The following is a 19612-nucleotide window of genomic DNA, read 5'->3' on the forward strand; positions in this document are numbered from 1 at the left end:
CATCATAGAAGGCGTCCGCCTGTGCTTTCCGCCACTTCTCTACACTGCTTTGCAGTTCGTCGTCTTTTCCAAAAAGTTGTCTTCATAGCCAGCGGTTCAGGTGAGAAGAGATGGACATCAAAGGGAAGCCAGGTCCGGGCTGTGATCAGACGCCTCCCATCAAACCTACTGTAGAGGTATCCTTGTTGCCCCTGCAATCTGCGGCCGACGAATGGCATAAGGAAGGAAACGCATGACAGATGCGTTATGTGGGGTTGCATAAAATCAGGGGAAACCTCGCATTGGGTACTTATACTTCGAGGGAGACACTACTGCTCTAGGCGTCTTAAGGTGCTCACTGTGTGCTTAGCACTGAAAAGAACTACGTGACACGACCGAAAGGCATGCTAGAGACAATTCCCAACACATCTGCACAAAGCTTCATCACATTTTCACTGTAGATTCTTTTTCACGACCTCTCAAATCTTACACTCCAAATAGCCTTCGTGTTTTGCTCAAGTGAGAGTATAATCGATTGCAAAAGATATGAAACGAAAATATCAGTTTACAGTACTTCTGTAAACCACGATTTTGTACAAAGTGTACTGCATCAGTTCACAGTGGGGCGAGGCGACATGTGTGATATGACACAAGTGCCTAACGGCAAATTTAAATAAAAGAGGGGGTATATGGATAGGACATATCGTGAGACACCAAGAAATAGCTCATTTAATACTGGAGGTAAGTGTCTGGGAGCAACAATAGTGGAGGCAAACCACAGAATACCTACAGTAGACAGATTCAAGCGAATGCAAGTTGCAGTAGTTATGAAGAGATGAAGACGCATTCACAAGATAGAGTGGCATGAAGTGTTCCAATGAAGTAGTCTTCGGAATGATGACAAGACCATCAACACCAACCGCAACAATGCAGCTCTGATTTCGTTATAACGTTCACCAAGGGTACATCAAACGATTAACACTAGACCTCGTTAGGTCTTTCAACAAGAGCACAAAAAATAACACACATGACAGCAAATGTAATGCAGAACCAAAGTTACACAAGTCATACAGAACAAGAAACACCCCAGTCACATTTAAACACGTAAGTAAAAAACCAAACAAATACCAAGGAGTCAGGTATTTCAGTTAAAATGTGAGGACTGCATATCAGTGCAGTTGGGAGAGGACAGGCGGAAATTTGAAAACTATATACAAAGAATACATAGGCTGCTCAAAAAAAACCGACAGACTTTAGGAATAAGTTCCTTAACCAAAACAAGAAAAAAGTCCAGTAAACGAGGGCTCTAAGGCGCATACCTTAAGAGATCATTTTAGATACTATGAAACAGATCTCTTATACTGCAGGGTCTTTGCTTTCCATATTTTGGGAGGAGATAGTACTGATAAAAACAAGATAAATATTTCTGGTAAATGTGAGGTCTAAAATGCATACCTTGAGAGCTATGAGCATTGGTTGATCCTCGCTACGGTGAAACACATCTCTTCTACTGAAGAAGTGCTCATGGCTCCTAAGGTATGTATTTTCGAGCCCTTGTTTACTAGATATGTTTTTCTTGCATGGTCAATATTTATTCCTCCAAAAATACGGAACGCAAAAACCTTGTCTACAAGAGATTCGTTCATGATATCGAAAATGAACAGGTGTTCATACCTCTTAAGGTATGCGCTTTAGAGCCCTTGTTTACTCGACTTTTTTTCCTTGTGTTTGTTAAGGAACCTGTCCTTAAAATTCGTCGTCGTTTTTTCGGCGTCCTGCATAGCAAGCTCAAAGTATGATAATAGACATTCTAACTTTGTTGAACACTTGATAAAGCCTGGACATGAATAACCTAACAAAGAGGAGGCCATGAATTTTTTTTAGAATAAACAATCGAAACAGAAAACTCCAAACTATTTACATTATAGTAAATGTTTCACATAGACGAGGCATGTAGAACATAATCAGGTTAAATAGTAACTTATTTCACCTCTTCATCACTGAACTTCTGAAAAGAAGACAAAACAAAAACACTGTGATATGCTATACTCAAATTTGACGCCTTTGCCCAGAGTACTCCTCATCGCCCACAGTAACAAACAAACGAGCATCAAATGCATACACACAGCACATCAGAAACAAAAGACACAGCCAAAACACGTTTAAAAAAAACCTCAGTAAAAATGAAGTACTTATGCGAAATGAATTCGCAAACGACGAAAATGTAACATCCTGACGTATAGAAGATAACAAGGTACAATTCATGGACAACACATATTTGATAACGACATCCAAAAGATCGTAGGTACAGTCTATAAGTAATTCAACCTTATGGTACTTGGGCTAAAAAGGTTGTTTCGTACCTGAAAATAATAGAATAGTGAAAAAAAACGTTAATTCAATACTATATCTGGAAACATATACAACACACTTACTTGAAAGGCCACTGAACATGCTTCACAAATAAAACGAAGCTAACCCGCATACAACATAATAAAAAAACACTTTTTATTTATTTGCGTAGACGTACATGTATCCAAGAAGATAACAATAACATAATAATATGCAGAGTGTTCGGAAGTTCCCGTCACAACCTTCTAGGAGTTGTAGAGGGGTTGGGTAGATAATATTTTCAAATTGGAACCAATGTACGGAAATGTATCGTTTCTGTGCTACAATCTTTTGAAAACATGTTGGTAATGGGATAAGTTTTACAACCAAATGATTAGGTATGATCAACTACATCAGTTGTTTTAAAATTCTGCTCGTTAATAGACAAAGTAACTGTTTGTGTACCCGTCGACGGGCACTTTTCAGCCGGCCACTTCCAATTCGGGTGTGCTGCGTCTCCTTGGAACACCTCAGTCACGCTGCTAATCGTCATTCTGATGGATCATATCGGTGTATTCAACAAACGTGTACTCCACCATGTTTCTCTAACACTCACAGCCACGTGAATTACTCTCGAAACAGGTCAGAGAGGTAGGACGTAACCGCCATCCAACCATGAGTATCCTAATTATTTTCAGCGATAATGACTATGTTTGTGGACCGTGACTGTGTGGGATAATTATTTATTTCAAGTTTCTGCTACCAGTTACTTCTTCTTTTATTTTATGCTTAATCTAACGTAATGCAATGCGTTTCGAACGTGTTCTGTTCATTTTCAAGCGTTAATACATACATACATAGAGAAATGTTACTTATAAATAAACAGTCTGAAACTAGATTAGTCTAAAATACTTCGGCCATTTTTTTAATGTAGCTGCTGGTGTGACATTTGAGGGGGGGGGGGGGCAGTGTATATCTAGAAATCGAAATCAGTGATGTCTGCTGCTGGTTTTCTTCTTTGTTGTTGACTATGTATATTACAACCTGTATCGGATGTAGATAGATTTGCGACAGTTATGTGTTACGAAAATTGTGTGAAATGGTTTTATATGACGGTTGATCACTTACAGTTTCATCATCTTGATGCTTCACTTGTATCACTGGTGTAATGGCGGAGCTGTTGATAGAAATTACACTATTGCACATTATATTTTGTCACTGATTGCCACTGCACAAATTGCTTCGACGTTATACACACAACACAAGATGGGGGACTGTAGCATGTGAGTCTGTATTGATTATCGAGGTTTCGTATCGATGTTCTTGGTTCTAGTCAATTATTTACGTTGGCATTTCTTGAATCTATTGAGTTAGAACTGGCTTAATACTGTTGAAGAATATTGAGTTTTTGAATACAGTTATTTCATTAAGAATGTTACCTTCATGCTTTGTGTTATGTATGAAAATTTACATTTCCTCCATGATATCCATTCTTTTACTTTTTCCTATTGTGTGTAAAATTTCGAAGTTGTCTTCTATTTTCAAAGGGTGGCCTGTGTCTTTAATGTGCATTACTGCTGCTAATTTGTTACATTTATCAAGCCTGTAGCAGTCTAAATGTTCTTTGAAATGGTTTCTGAAATTCCTACCTGTTTGGCCGATATAAGATTTATTACATTGGCTGCATTTAATTTTGTAAATGCCAGATGTATCAAGACTTGTATCTAGTGGTTTTATATTGTGAATAAGCTTCCTACTTAGGTTGTTGTTGGTGCTGAATCTAATTTTTACTTCTGTGTTTTTGAATTGTCTTGCTGATGTGTCAGATACTATTCCAAGATATGGCATTTTTACATATTTGACTGCTGGGGCACTGTCAGTTGTGAGTGTAATTTGATGCTGTTTGTTCAGTTTATTTTTTATCTGTTGTGACATGATATTAATTAGAGAAGGGTCATATACATTATTTATTGCAGTGTATGTTATGGTTTCTATTTTTTGGTGGTGTTCTGTATGCTGAAGTGGAAATTTGTGAGCTCTGTATAGCACTGATCTAAAACCAGCTTTTTTTGTGGGAGGAGGAATGTGTTGAGGAGTTTGGTATGGCGCTGTCAGTTCCAGTAGGTTTTCTGTAAGCATTGAAAGCTACCTTTGGTTCTGTTTTGATATTTTTAAGTCAAGAAAAGGTATGGTGTTGTCTTCTTCTTGTTCAAGGGTGAATTGAATATTATTATGTAGGCTATTGAATTTGTTAAAGAGGTTTGTCACTTCATCTTCTGTGCCATCAAATAGAATGAGGGTGTCATCTACATATCTCTTATAGAATTTAACTTTGCTTGTGATGTTATTGTTTAATGTCAAAATTTTATTTTCTATATGGTTGATAAATATTTCAGCTAATAGGCCACTGAGAGGATTTCCCATTGCTAGTCCTTGGTCCTGCTTGTAAATTGTATTGTTAAAAGAGAAGTAATTTTGTGAGAGCACTAGATTAAATACATCTACAAGTTCTATGATATCTGGTTTGCTCGTTGTCTTGTTTCTCAATATGTTCATTCTTATTGTCTCAACTGTTTCATCTACAGGTATACTGCTGTGAAGGTTAACAATATCTAGGGATAGAAGCTTGGCTTGAGGTGGTACTGTCAAATCTTTCAAAATGTTAATAAGCTCATAGCTGTTCTTTATGGAATATTATTTTTCAAATATGTACTTTTCTACAAGTATGTCATTTAGTTTTCTCATTAATTTGTAGGCTGGGCTATTAATTGAGTTCACAATAGGCCTGGTAGGTGTGTTGGTTTTATCGGCTTTTGGTTGTGCTCTGAGTTTGGGGGCTGTTGGGTTCACCACAATAAAGTCTCGTACTTAATTCTTAGTGACAAGGAAGTTACTGTTGTGGAGGCATTTTCTTATTTTAGCTTGAAACTTTAATCATGACTATCCTGTTGCATTCCTAAGTAGCAAACATGTTTTCAAAAGGCTATAGCACGGCAACAACACGTTTTCAGACATGAGTTCATGTTCAAAACATTATTATATACTTGCTCCCTTCTACAAGTCCTAGAAGACTGTAACTGGAATTCCCGACCACCGTGTAGAAGCAACCAAGTAATGGCGGACAATATAAAACAAGAAATAAGCCATATTACATTTACTTTTGGATAGTTCTCGCATATTTATCACACATGCTGTAGAACTAATGAACTGGCATAGCGCGCCTGCCGTAACTGCGTGCAGTAACCCCTGTGACATCGGCGTCGAATCTCTGTGGAGTTGCTTAACCTGCCGCACCCCCGCGCTGTGACGAAAACCGGCAGCGGCTGCGATTACGGCGCACAGTATTTGCGGGCAGTTAACAGCCGCAGTCGCTCCAGGCGCCATACCTGCATGTAATATTCAGTGGCTGTGTGAGAGGCCCATGAAATATTCACCAGCCACTCCCTCTCACTCAAACGCCGGTTGATGCTGTCAGCTTCGCTATACAGTATCGACATTCAATGTATTTTTTCACTCTGACACGCAACTCTCCGCTAAACCCATGATCTCCATTTTCTTGTGCATTTATGCCGCATCGAGGAAGTGTCGATATGATTATGAACGGATAAGGCGTGGTTAATTTAATTAGTGGTCGTAGGTCCTTCTTGTCGCCGCCTGGTTACCCCCTATCCCCCTTCCCAGGGACAGAATAACTGTACCCCCAATGCCCGTATATGGTGCTCGTCACGTGAAACTGAGCGGAAGTTTTCTAAATAATTGTAAACCGTGTAACTGAGGCTTGATTTGGGTACCATTCCGATATTCGCCACTAGAAGCCACATCCAGGGTGATCCAACATCCTGAACCTTGTCATTAATCCGCTGGGAGGATCTGATCCGGGGCCGACACACCTCCCCACCTTGGAAACGGCGATTTATCGCGCACGTCCATCCAGGCATATAGGTAAACCACTGATCAAAAGACGAATATATGGTTACCACCACGTAAGACAAACTATTTAGTGCCGTACTCTTTTTTAGGTACAATCAGCGCTTTGATTATCTTCTGTTCCGGTTTTCCCAAAGTCCATGTTTCATCACCATACAATACTGTGCTGAAAACGTAGATTCTCAGAAATTTCGTTCTCAAATTAAGGACTATATTTGATACTAGTGAATAATGTTTCGTGACTGTTGGAAAGAAGATTTTTAATGGAATTTAAATTATTTGCACTTGCAGGCTTACGGTCCCCAAGGGAATTAAGAGGTTGCCTGTAAAAGTTCACTTCGCAGTTGCCTTTAAAGTTTTTGAAGTTTCGAGATTTGATGATTTCAACATACAATCATACTGATCAAAAGTGTCTGGCCGCCTTATTTGAGTCATTAGTCGTCTGAATGGTTTGATGCGGCCCGCCACGAATTCCTCTCCTGTGGCAACCTCTTAATCTCAAAGTACCACTTGTGACCTACTCCCTCAATTATTTGCTGGTTGTATTCCAGTCTCTGTCTTCCTCTACAGTTTTTGCCCTCTACAGCTCCCTCTAGTACCCTGGAAACTATTCCCTGATTTCTTAAGACATGTCCTTCATCCTCTCCCTCCCCTTGGCACTGTTTTCCAAATATTCCTTTTCTTTCCAGTTCCGCGCAGAACCTCCTCACTCCTCAGCCAGTAAGACCACCTAATTTTCAACATTCGTCTATAGTACTACCAATACATGGTTACCACCGTGAAAGACAAACGATCTTTTTTAAGTACAATCAGTGCTTCGATTATCTTCTGTTCCGACTTTCACAAAGTCTATGTTTTAGCACCATACAATGCTGTGCTTAAAACGTAGATTCTCAGAAATTTCGTTCTCAAATTGAGGCCTATGTTTGATACTAGTAGACTTCTCTTGCCCAGGAATGCCCTGTATGCCAGGGTAGTCTGCTTTTGATGTCCTCCTTTCTCCGTCCGTCATTGCGTATTTCGCTACCTAGGTGTTACAGTTCCTTAACTTCATCTACTTCGTCACAATCAATCCTAATATTAAGTCTCTTGGTGTACTCATGTGTGCTACTTCTCATTGCTTTCGTCTTTCTTCGATTTACTCTCAATCCATATTCTTTACTCATTAGACTGTTCACTCCATTCAACTGATCTCGTAATTCTTCTTCTCTTCCACTTAGGATAGCCTTTCACCTTGAGTTTTAATTCCACTCCTGAAGGTTTCTTTTATTTCCATTACTAGTGGCCCTTAGTATCGATGGTGACCACCCTTGTCCTTTATGACGGTTTGAACACTGCTGGGGCATTTTAGATAAGGTACCTGAATGTCTGTGGAGGAATGACATCCCAGTCTTCATCAAGAACCTAACTACAGAAGGCAGTGAAATTGGGCACTGGAGCTTAAGCGACGTCTACTTTCTAACTCACCTCAAAGGTGTTCCATTGGGTTCAGGTCAGGACTCTGGGCAGGACAGTCCAATTCCGGATAGTTTTTGTACACAAAACATTTCCTCACAGAACTCCTTTATGACTCTGTCATGTTGGTGCAATCATGGTCTCTGAACTGTTACTCTGATGTATGCAGTACATAATGCAATAAAATGTGTTCACGTCCTTCCGCATTTAGCGTTTTCTTACTTACAGTAAGCGGGCCACATCCTGACAACGAAAAACTCCCATACTGCATAACACGACGCACTCTCTACTTTACTGATAGCACTTCACATAATGGAAGGTTAGATTCTCCAGGTATTTACCAACCCCAAACGCTTCCACTGGACTCATGAAACGCATATTTGACCATCAGTCGTTTTATTTAAAAGCTTAAGCATCAATGGATTTCAGTCTTAGAGCATCATTAACGGATAATCGTCCAAAGGAACAAACATAGATAAAAAAATGTAGTGCACAAATACATTGAGAAATTACGAAGCGGTACAACACGAACATGAATACCTGCAAGATTAAGAATAGTTCAAATAAATACATCTATCAAGTGATTATTGGACAGCAGATACGTCACAGGTGCTATAATATGTAGGAAATTCTAGTACAGTAAGTTCCACACAGAACATTTACAGGTACACTCAACAGTGAAATCACTTAAAAAGGCAGTATGTACTCCAATGAGAAGAGTAGAGATGTAGGTGCCATCATGGTACAAACACTAAAGAGCTGGTCACCAACCTTCACTAAATATTTCCATCCTATGATACCAAATATATCGACCATGAGTTGATTCCTGACTGCACGAGACTAGATAATCTGTGGCGAGCTTCTTTGGTGGTTTTTCATCTAAATGGAAAGTGTCAAACGACGTATCCATTACTAATATAGAAAAACCATCAATTCCCTAACAAGAACTTACAAAAATCTACAATTTCCAAATGCCAAACAGTAGCATAACATTGCACAATAATCCATGAGGTGTGTATTAATAAATATAAATCACAAGATGCATGTGATGTAAATGGTTTTCATAACAAATAAAATGCTTAAAATAGGCACAAACTGTCAGCTAAGATTCGTTTACATTGGATATTTAAGAAACTAGTACGAAACCACATTTAAACCAGGTAGATAATCCTTAGACAGTGTATGTACGTCTCTACATGTTGACCCAAAAAACATTACAAAGAGAGTAGACCTCAGCCTACAGGTAACTTGTCGAACAGATATTACAAAGTATCCAATATTGAGGCTTCGGTAATCAAAAACGACAAAACAATATCTATGACGAAAACATGAGTGCCAAATTTACATATTGTACAGAGCAAACATGTTGTCACATACTGGCATGTGTATCTGCAAATGGTGACAACTCATGACGATTGTGCATATAATAGTCTGACATTATAATATATGTTAGAGAAACATATGACACGTTATTCACAGGAATACAAAGAACCCGCATCATGAATAACAGAAGAATTGATTAGAAGTTTTAGTCTGAGTAATTGAGATGAAAAAAATGTTTAACGGTATTCTCAAACACACAACATAATTAGTGTAAAACAACAAAAATGAAGTTACTCAAATGTTATAAAAGTCTGATCTGATGTCATAAATAATTCTGCACAGTTACACTTCAAAAACTTGTTACTCTGGGCCGTGCACCATAACATACATCTTGGTATTTCTTTGTAAAAGTCAGCAAAAATGCAATAAAAGCCCAACTTCCTCTGATATACCTACAACAAAAACAAGAACTTAACGCTACACTATTTTATACACCAGAAACCTACTTAATAATAAAACAATAAAAGACATACTGAGAAGGGAGACCATAATAAGTATATAATTCCGCTAAGGAGTAAAACAAGGGAGTGCAAGGGAGGTGGTACAAAGGAAGTTTGCTGAAATAGGGCCGAGAACGAAGTATAATTATTATATTGGACTGCCACAGGGTACAGCGTAATTCATTAACCCAAATCACTCTCTACCAATCATCCACTCTCCATTAGCGTCAGTCGTAATACCATCTGAAGCGTCATTTATCATTGACTACAGAAATATGGGGTTTATGAGGAGCTGCTCAACAATTTCATCCCATTCCTTTTAACTTCCTACGCACTGACATTTCTAGCTGGACTGGTGGTAATACTTTGGCACTCACAGGTGATGTCTTCCACTGATTTCACGCGAATTTTTACAACCATCCTTGGCAAGACTCTACCGTTCGTCACTATACAAGGTCTGTCTGGTCTTGTTTTAGATGTAGTTGTTCCTTCGCAGTTCCAGTTCACGATCATATGGCTAACAGTCGACGTGGGCAGCGTCAGAAAGGTTGAAACGTCCTTGGTGGATTTGTTGCTCAGTCATGAGATGACTAGTCGATGTTCTAAGTCATTCAGCTGTGCTGACTTGCCCATTCTGCTGTTACTGCTGCTGCACTTGGAACACAATACTCGTCTCCACTGATACTGGCAGGACCGCGCCTCTTGACATCTAGTGGTCATTTCCGCATTGCATAGAAGTTTATGGATACTTTGGATAAGATAATGTATTTCCATCGGTGAAGCCTTGCATATCGTAGAAGTGACTGAAAATCGTAGTAGGGGCGTACGACCATTCTAATTATAGTGATGAAAATGGCGTTCACATAGTTGGTAGGTCGCAAAATAATAGTCATTGGACGTTTCTGGGCCCATTTATTGTCCATTCCGAGTTTCGGGATCTGCTCATCTTCAGATGACCTGACGAAATAAATCTCGGGCGAACAGCCTGTTATAAGTATGCGTAGGACACAATATTTCGGCAGTCGACCACGTTGCCATCAGAAGGTGCGCTGATGGTTTAGATGTACATCAGCGCACCTGATGAAGGCAACGTGGTCGATTGCCGAAATATTGTGTCCTACGCATACTCATACCAGGCTGTTCACCCGAGATTTATTTCGTCATAAAATAAGCCTGGAGAAATTGAAGAATCACGTCAGATGACCTGGTTACAAATTGGTAAAAGAAAATATTTTGTTTTACAATCTTGCAAATTTACATAAGTATCTTAAAACAGGACCTACTCTAAAACATAGTTGAACAACAAAGAGATTTAGAACAAAATACATACTATTAGGCACCGAATTAAAATACCACTTTGACAAGAATGCCCGTTTACTTCGATAGAAACATAAACTACACTAGACCACTCAGCAAATAATTTTGTGGCCTAACACGTGTGCTGCTTACAGCCAAGTGATGTGGCTGGTACGTAGAGATTATTGACACTGAATTCCGTAAATGGACGATACATAATTGTAAGTGGTGATAAGACTGTCTATTACAAAATTTGGACCTGTTTTTCTCACACTATAAATAAAAGTTAATACCAGCCTTAGGCAAAGACAAATTTTAAAGGCATACAGACTTTTATTTTGGCATAAGAAAGCTTACTGACGTTGGATGGCACAAGTGCTATGGCTTTACGGTATTTGACCTGCACGTAATTAAAAGTCGTGATTTACAAACATGTTACATGATTAGACATAAAACGTACACAGATTTTTTCTTGGATTATAAACAAAAATTAATGCCGACATGAAGCAAATACAAGTTAAAAATACATACATTGTTCTACGATGATAAATACTTTGTGTAGAAACCATGCAATAAAAAGGAACAAAACTAGGAGCACATACAAGAGATAAAAAGTTGCTAAATATATTCAGCGAAGTACAACCTAACTGAATGAAGTATTGGTATACAAGTTTTTTTTTCCTTTCTTCTTTCTCTTTTTGTGGTTTTATCCTCTATTTGTTCAGCTACAACTCGTCAATTAAATTTCAATCTCTTCGACGATATTTAGCTTTCTATCTTTTTGTACAGAACGTAAAATACTTAGACCATTTTTGACTGACTGTGAAGAGTAATTTTTTTCTCGGGTGACAACCAACCGCGCTGTTGTTGCTGACATATGTGCGCTCTATACATCTCATCTTCAAATCTCTACCTGAAGCTATTACCAGGCACCTTATTTAACAAAGACCTGTGTTGGTGTGTTTGTATGTACCCTCATCTAGGCTATGGTGCAAAAATAGTCCTAGTTCTTTGTTTGTTAGAAAACCCACTTGCCTATTAGCGCATGTATGAGCTTACTTTACTTCAGTATTTTATCGGATCCCAAAACTTGGTTAGGACAGTGACACAGCTGGTAGGGAAACTGACAGAATACAGAATTTGTATACTTAGGTAAAGCTGTCAACAATATTGACTGGAATACTCTCTTTCAAACATTTAACTTGCCAGGGGTAAAACAGAGGGAGAGCAACGCTATTTACAATTTGTTCAGAACCCAGAGGGCTGTTATAAGAGAGGAGGGGCACGAAAGGGAAGCAGTGGTGGAGGAGGGAGTCAGACAGGGTTCTAGCCTATCCTCGATGTTATTCAAACTGAATATTGAGCATGCAATACTGCAAACAAAAGAAAAATTAGGAGTAGGAATTAAAGTCCAGGAAGAAGAAATTGAGCAAGCAGTACAGGCAACAAAAGAAAAATTTGGAGTAGGAATTAAAGTCCAGGAAGAAGCAATAATAAGTTTGTGGTTTGCCGATGACATTGTAATTCTCTCAGACAGCAAAGAACTTGAAAAGTAGTTGAACAGAATTGATCGTGTCTTAAAAGGAGGATGCAAGCTGAAAATCAACAAAAGCAAAACGATGATAATGGAATGTAGTCGAATTAAATCAGGTGATGTTGAGAGAATTAGATTAGGAACCAAAACAAGTAAAGCAGTAGATGTGTTTTGCTATTTGGAAAGCAAAGTAAGTGATTATGGTCGAAGTAGAGAGAATACAAAACTTAGACTGGCAATAGAACGAAAAGCGTTTCTGAAGAAGCAAAATATTAACATCGAGAATAGACTTAAGTGTTAGGAAGTCCTTTCTGCAAGTATTTCTGTGAGTCAAACGTGGACGATAAACAGCTTAGACAAGAAGAGAATATGAGCTTTTGAAAAGTGATGCTGCAGAAGAATGCTGAAGATCAGATGGGTAGCTCATGTAACTAATGAGAAGGTACTGAATGGGGAGAAGAGAAATTTGTGGTGCAACCTGACTAGAAAAAGGGATCGGTTGATAGGACTGAGGGATACAGCCAGTTTAGTAGTAAGGGAAGCTAGAGGGTAAAAATCGTAGAGGGAGACCAAGAGATGAATATAGTAAACAGATTCAGAAGGATGTAGGTTGCAGTAATTACTCGGAGATGAAGAGCCTGGCGCAGGACAGATTAGCATAGAGAGCTGCATCAAACCAGTCTTTGGACTGAAGACCACAACAACAACATGTCAGGTTGGGGTACCAAATGGCTTTACCGAAAAAGCAGTTTGGAAAATAAGTATAAAAACTTTCAAAAAAGTGGAGAAGCAAACAGCCAGCACTAACAATGCAGTCGCTCATATTTCTCTTTCTTACGTCTTCTCTGCTTCGAAGAAATAGTTGGTGCTTTCAAAAATCTAATATACAACCGGGCTTCCGAACAAATAATAAACTAGGACTATTTTGGTGCCGTAGCCCAGGTTTTCTGTTGCCAGTTTGTCACGAGCTCATCTGAAGATGGGCAGAATCCTAAATCCGTAAGGAACAACAAGTAGGTCCATAGTCATCATTGTGAAACCTTGTTTTATGTTGTTATAGTCTCCAATGCGATAACTGGTTTCAAAAGCTCCCTCTAGGGCTAGTCCTCACCTTCCTGCATTCCTACTGCAAGCTTCAGTAATTGGAGCCTGCGTACTGAAGTCAAGCCTCGGTTCCCCGTCACAATTATTATCCCTCGGTCTTACCTGCATTATCAAGCTGACTACTGCGCAATGCCCCAGGCCGTGTTCTTTCATCTATCTCATCCATAAATCAAATGGTACCACTCATTTCTTTTCTCCCCAACTCTACTCAGCACTTCTTCATCAGTTATCTGATCTACCCATATGATCTTCAGCGTTCTTCTGTAACGACACATTTCTCTTTGTGTCTCTTAGGTTGTCGTTCACGTTTCACTTCCATAAGAAGTTCCATTCCAGGGACATATACACTGACGAAAAATAATCATAACATCAATAAGGAGTTGGGCACCATACAGGAAAGTTGGCAGGTTCTAGTTAAGAATGCCGTTAAGGCATCAAAGAAGCAATTATTAACTGCTCATTCAGTTTCAATAGGGTCGTGTAATAGGGCTACGAGAATCTGAATGTTCCTTCTGCGATATTGCAGAAATAGTTGGCAGGACTATAGCCACAGTACATGACTGCCGCAGCAGTGGTCACGAGGTTGTACGTTCTCAAGTTGACGGGCTCCGGACTGCCTCGAGGCAATACCGAGAGGGAAGATCATCTTGTTAGACGCGTGGCTTTGGCGCATCGTGCTGTATCTGCAGCAGCTATTTGAGCAGCAGTTGGTACCACAGTGACACAACTATCTGTTACATATCGGCTACTTCAAGGATTGCTCTGAGCCACATCTCTTGTGGCGCACGTTCTACTAACCGCAAACCATACCCATTTGCGACTTTAATGGTCTCAAGCGAGAGCTCATTGGGGGGGGGGGGGGGGGGGGGTGTAGGGCTGTTGTGTTTTCTGATGAAATCAATTCTGCCTCAGTGCCAGTAACGACCATTTGTTTGTTAGAAGAAGGCCAGTTGAGGGTCTGCAACCCAACTGTCTGCCGCCTAAACACACTGGACCTACGCCTAAGGTGCGATTTCATATGACAGCAGCGGCGCTTTCGCGGTTATCTCAACGACTGTAACTGCAAAATCGTACGTCATTCTGGAGATTCGACTTGTTGTGCTGCCATTCATGAACAGCATCCCAGGGGGTGTTATCCAAGAGGATAACGCTCGCCCACATACCGCTGTAGTAACCCAACATGCTCTTCAGTGTCGACTTGTCTTGGGCTGTTCGATCAGCAGATTTGTCTCAAATAGAGCACATACCGGACACCATCGGAGGACAATCCAGAGACATCCACAAGCAGCAGACCACGTGTCACAGGCATTGGACTCCATCCCACCTGTATATCACAATGAATGCACGTTTACATTCTGGCGGTTACATCGGTTAGTATATTAATATATCAGCATATCAAATTTGCAATGGCCTATCTCGCGCTTACATTAACCTGTGAGCGTCCAATGTTAATCACTTAAATATGTTACGTAGATAAATGTATTCCTGAAATTTCATTATTCTACTTTAATAATATTTGCTGTTGCGATTATTTCCCGTCAGTGTACTTTCAGAAATTACTTCCTGACGCTGCTTAATATGAGACTATTAATTTTGCGTTTGCGGTCACTAGCCACAATTTTTCAAATGTGATAGGAAATGAAACTCCTTGGAGTTAAAACCACCTCATCTGTAAGGATCAATGGCGTTTGCCCCTTCTACGATAGTAATTCGTTCAGCTTTGACGTCATTCTGAGCAGTGGTTCATTTTTTGTAGCGTTTTAGAACTGGAATTATAATCAACCCGCGTATTCATTATCTTGGGACAAATTAGATGCAAAACATACATACGATTCTTAAGAAGAACTCCAGTTTACGTGTCATATAGAAATAAAAACTACAGTCGCGTGTTCAGTGATAATTACACGGTTTCATTATATAACACAGATAGCCAGTTCTCCTGTCTCCAAGAAACAGAACGGCACACTGATTTATTAACATACAAGAAGAAAAATTATCTAGATGCAATTTCAAAATCATGCGGACAGTTGTACAGAACAATTCAACATTGTACAGAATAGAGTTGTGTTCTACCAATACTAGGGTTCGGTACTTAAATAAGGTACTTAAATAAGGTAATAAATAGTAGGATTACAGGTAGTACTGGTAGCATTGGTAGACAAAGAAAAATAAATGAATGTGTAAGAGAGGAATTGGAAGACGACGACTTGGCTTTGATTTTTTAAACATTTTTTGGTTGTTTTTCTTTTGCTCATAATTAGAACTGCACATCATTCAGTGTTACTCCATTGTGTATCCTATATCATTACAGAATACAAATTGCAGTTTATAAGTAACAAAAATTATTTGTTAGCGTGTCTACTGCGCTTTTACGTAATCAGTGCAATTACTTTTGATGCAACTACAACGAAGTATTGAAGCGATATTTCATATATTTTTGTTTTGCGTTTTTATAATTTTACTTTTTTAGGATACTGCGTTTTCTAATGCTATATGATTAATCTGAATTGTTTTCTTCATTTTTGCTATAACGTCCGTATGTTTCACATTAAAAATTAGCAACTTTCGAATATAACCTGAATTAAACGTTGACATTTTCAATTTTGCTGTAAATATTGTTACTTTTAAGAAATAATCAGGAGGATAACTATGTAGGACAAAAATGTTCTGTGGTTATGTTGCCCTTTATGTATCCTGACGTAGTTTCTAAATGGTTCGCCACTTCCGGTTTCTGGGGTAATGTAAGCAGACACTGATCGCAAACGTAAAGAAAGCACTCTTTATGAGGTAACGCCTGAGATGTTTGCAAGACACCTAATGTGCAGGCAATGCGGGTAAGACCTCCACTGACCAAAGCTCCCAGCAAAACGTACGAGTGGACACTTACTTACGGTACGGTAGTCTCTGATAAGCTATGGTAGTTTTACAACTCTAGCACAGAGTGACAAAATGAAGAGGTCAAATTCATATCCAAACGATATATCTTTCTATATCGTTCTCTATTAGTAAAAAATATTGTGTCCGTCTGTGTAACGAGGTGTATGAACACTCTAGAATGAACCAAACATACAGAATGCCTGAAACATAATTGTATATATTTACAGTGCATTCAGTACAAAGCATACATAACATTGTATCCTCTAGTGTCTCCGCTGCCTCTCTCCCTCTGTTCCACTAATACTGGATTGACAATCTTCAGTAGCACTAGCGTTGTTCTAGGTTCGCAAAATCTCACTGGTTTCGTGCTACATTTACATCTACATTTACATCAACATCTCCGTGATTACTCTGCAATTCACAATTAAGTGTGTGGCAGACAAGTTCATCGAACCACCTTAAACCTGTTTCTGTACGGTTCCACTCTCTAACAGCGCTTGGGACAAAAGAGCACTTAAATAAAAACGACCGCTACGTTCATAAGATCCGAATGCACTGTCGTCTGTACGCTCTGAGATCGGAGAGTAGTCTCATGATAGACTGAAGCTATTCTGAGAGCAGTTTGTCTGGTGGTCACCTTTGTAGCGACACAACTGCTGACAATGAAGACGCCGCCTATATCGCAACTACCTGTTTGTCACATCTCACACCTGCAGTACACGATCTGATATGATCACCATCTCGGCTGTACCAAAGCATAACACAAAGTCTTGCTCCACCTCCTTTCCATTTAAGTCGCACTACTCTAGAACGTACTGCATAGTACTTTCACCTGATCCGTAACCACACTGTTACCATCCAAGTAGTTTCCATCTCGCCATATACCAGCTATCTTCCTTCCGACCAACATACAACCAATATTTTTTATTACATTGTCCAGACATCCTCAATTTTCAAACTTACCCCATACGCTTTTTGGAATGGTGACTGGGAAAATGTATCCGGTCTATATTGCTTCGTGACGTTGCAATTTTTGGATTACTTGGTGTCGCGCAGTAGAGTAAGAAGTATTTGGGCTCTGGGATATTGATAACGTGCAGCGAAGGGGAGTTTAGTTCAGCGAGTCGCTCCAGCCATAGTTTAACTGGTAACAGTTAAAGATATTCGTAGACAGATTTGCCAACAGGTAATCCCTGATAGGGTAATGCGACTTTTGATTGATACGCATTATGAGCAAGGTGCTGGCGAACGATTTGGCAAGTTGATAAACAGAGCAGTAACTGCATCAAAGGTCTCGCGTCTATCATACACAGAAAATATGGTGGTGTCGAACATTGTACAGGGACAGATGGTGACTCATGGTCATCCAAGAGCTTCATGGACTGGAAGCCTTGGTTCGTAAGGTTGAAGTGACTGGGTATGTCTATCATTGTCATGGGGGCCGGAAGTGAACCGACTTCTGTGGAAAGGACAGCCGAAAGGTAGCGCGTGCAGGGCGTAAGACAGGTAATTTGATTAGCTTGCGAAGGTCACGGACACTTCACACGTGATCGATTTTTGGTTTTTCTCCCATCACAACTGCTAGCATCACCTTGATCTTCACTCGCTCTTATCCAAACCAATGACTACCTAAAGATTCGATTGACTCTATTCTGTGAATATAAATTTCTGTTACTAAGTCATTACATCCATTTGACCGAAACGTTGTAATGAGGGAAAATTCAACTCCAGTGGCAAACGGTGCAACAGAGGCACTGTGCATCTCGGTATGGTCTAGTGTCAAAATTCTCGGAGTGTACGTGCCTAGAATAGTCAGCCAATATACTGCTTTCTCCTATGTATCTAGCATCGCAAAAAAAAAACCTGGAGTATCATGTTAGAGATATTCGAGTCCACACTGAGGCTTACCGGCAATCATTCCACCCGTCATCCACAAGCGACTGGAACAGGAAAAGGGTAAGCTATAGTACTACACAAAGTACCCCCCACTCCCCCCCCGTAAAAATGGCTGGCGGATTATAGATGTAGATGTAGGTGTATTAAGACTGGAATTTACTGAATATTATATATTCATTAATATACGTATTGTTGCTGGTATTATTATTATTATTATTATTATTATTATTATTATTATGTACAGCTTGGACCGTCTCAAATAGAAGTCATCCAATCAGTAAAGTCTAAACCAGGCTCAGGAGGATAGCAACTGGAAACAGAAGCTAGCTCTTGCCTCGAGTTACTGTCAGAATAAAATATTCAAACGAATTCACGGGGCAAGGAATGGATGTTTGTTTGAAACCATTTACGATCTGCAACTACATCTACATCTATATCTACGGCTACATGGATTCTCTACAAATCACGCTTAAGTGCCTAGCAGAGGGTTCATCGAACCACCTTCACAACAATACAATCTCGAACAGCGTGTGCGAGCTCTGATTTCCCTTATTTTGTTGTAATGATCGTTTCTCCCTATGCAGATCAACATCAACAAAATATTTTCTCAGTTCATGGAGAAAGTTGGTGAGAATATTCCGCGGAAACGAAAAATGCCTTCGTTTTAATGATGTTCACTAGAAATCCCGTATTATGTCAGCGACAGTCTCTTCCCTATTTCATGTTAATATAAGAGGTCCTCCAGTTCTTTGAACTTTCTCGATGTACTTCTTTAATCCAATTTGGTTTAATCATATCTGGCATCCACCCCACACCGTGCAGCAGCGCTCCAAAAGAAGACGGACAGCCATAGTGTAGGCAGTCTCCTTAGTAGAACTCTTAAATTTTCTAAGTGTTCTGCCAATAAAACGTAGTCTTTGATTTGCCTTCCCAGCAACATTTTCTGTGTGTTCTTTCCAATTTAAGTTGTTTTTAATTGTAATTCCTAGGTATTTGGTTGACATTGTGGCCTTTAGATTCGACTGATTTATCGTGAAACCGAAGTTGAATGGATTCCTTTTAGCACTCACGTAGACGACCTTACACTTTTTATTACTGAAGGTCAATAAGCAATTTTCGCAACATGCAAATATCTTTTCTAAATCTGATTCCAATTTTTAATCTTCTGATGACTTTACTAGACGATAAAGGACAGCATCATCTGCAAGAAATCGAAGAAGGCTGATCAGTTTGTCTCCTAAATCGTTTATATAGATAAGGAACACCAAAGGGCCTATAATACTACCTTCGGGAACTCCATAAATGACTTCTGTTTTACTCGATGACTTTCCGTCAGTTACTACGAACTGTGACCTCTCTGACAGGAAATCACGAATCCAGTCACATAAAT

The sequence above is a fragment of the Schistocerca gregaria genome, chromosome 4 (genome assembly GCF_023897955.1).
Source record: "Schistocerca gregaria isolate iqSchGreg1 chromosome 4, iqSchGreg1.2, whole genome shotgun sequence".
NCBI classification, from domain to species: domain Eukaryota; kingdom Metazoa; phylum Arthropoda; class Insecta; order Orthoptera; family Acrididae; genus Schistocerca; species Schistocerca gregaria.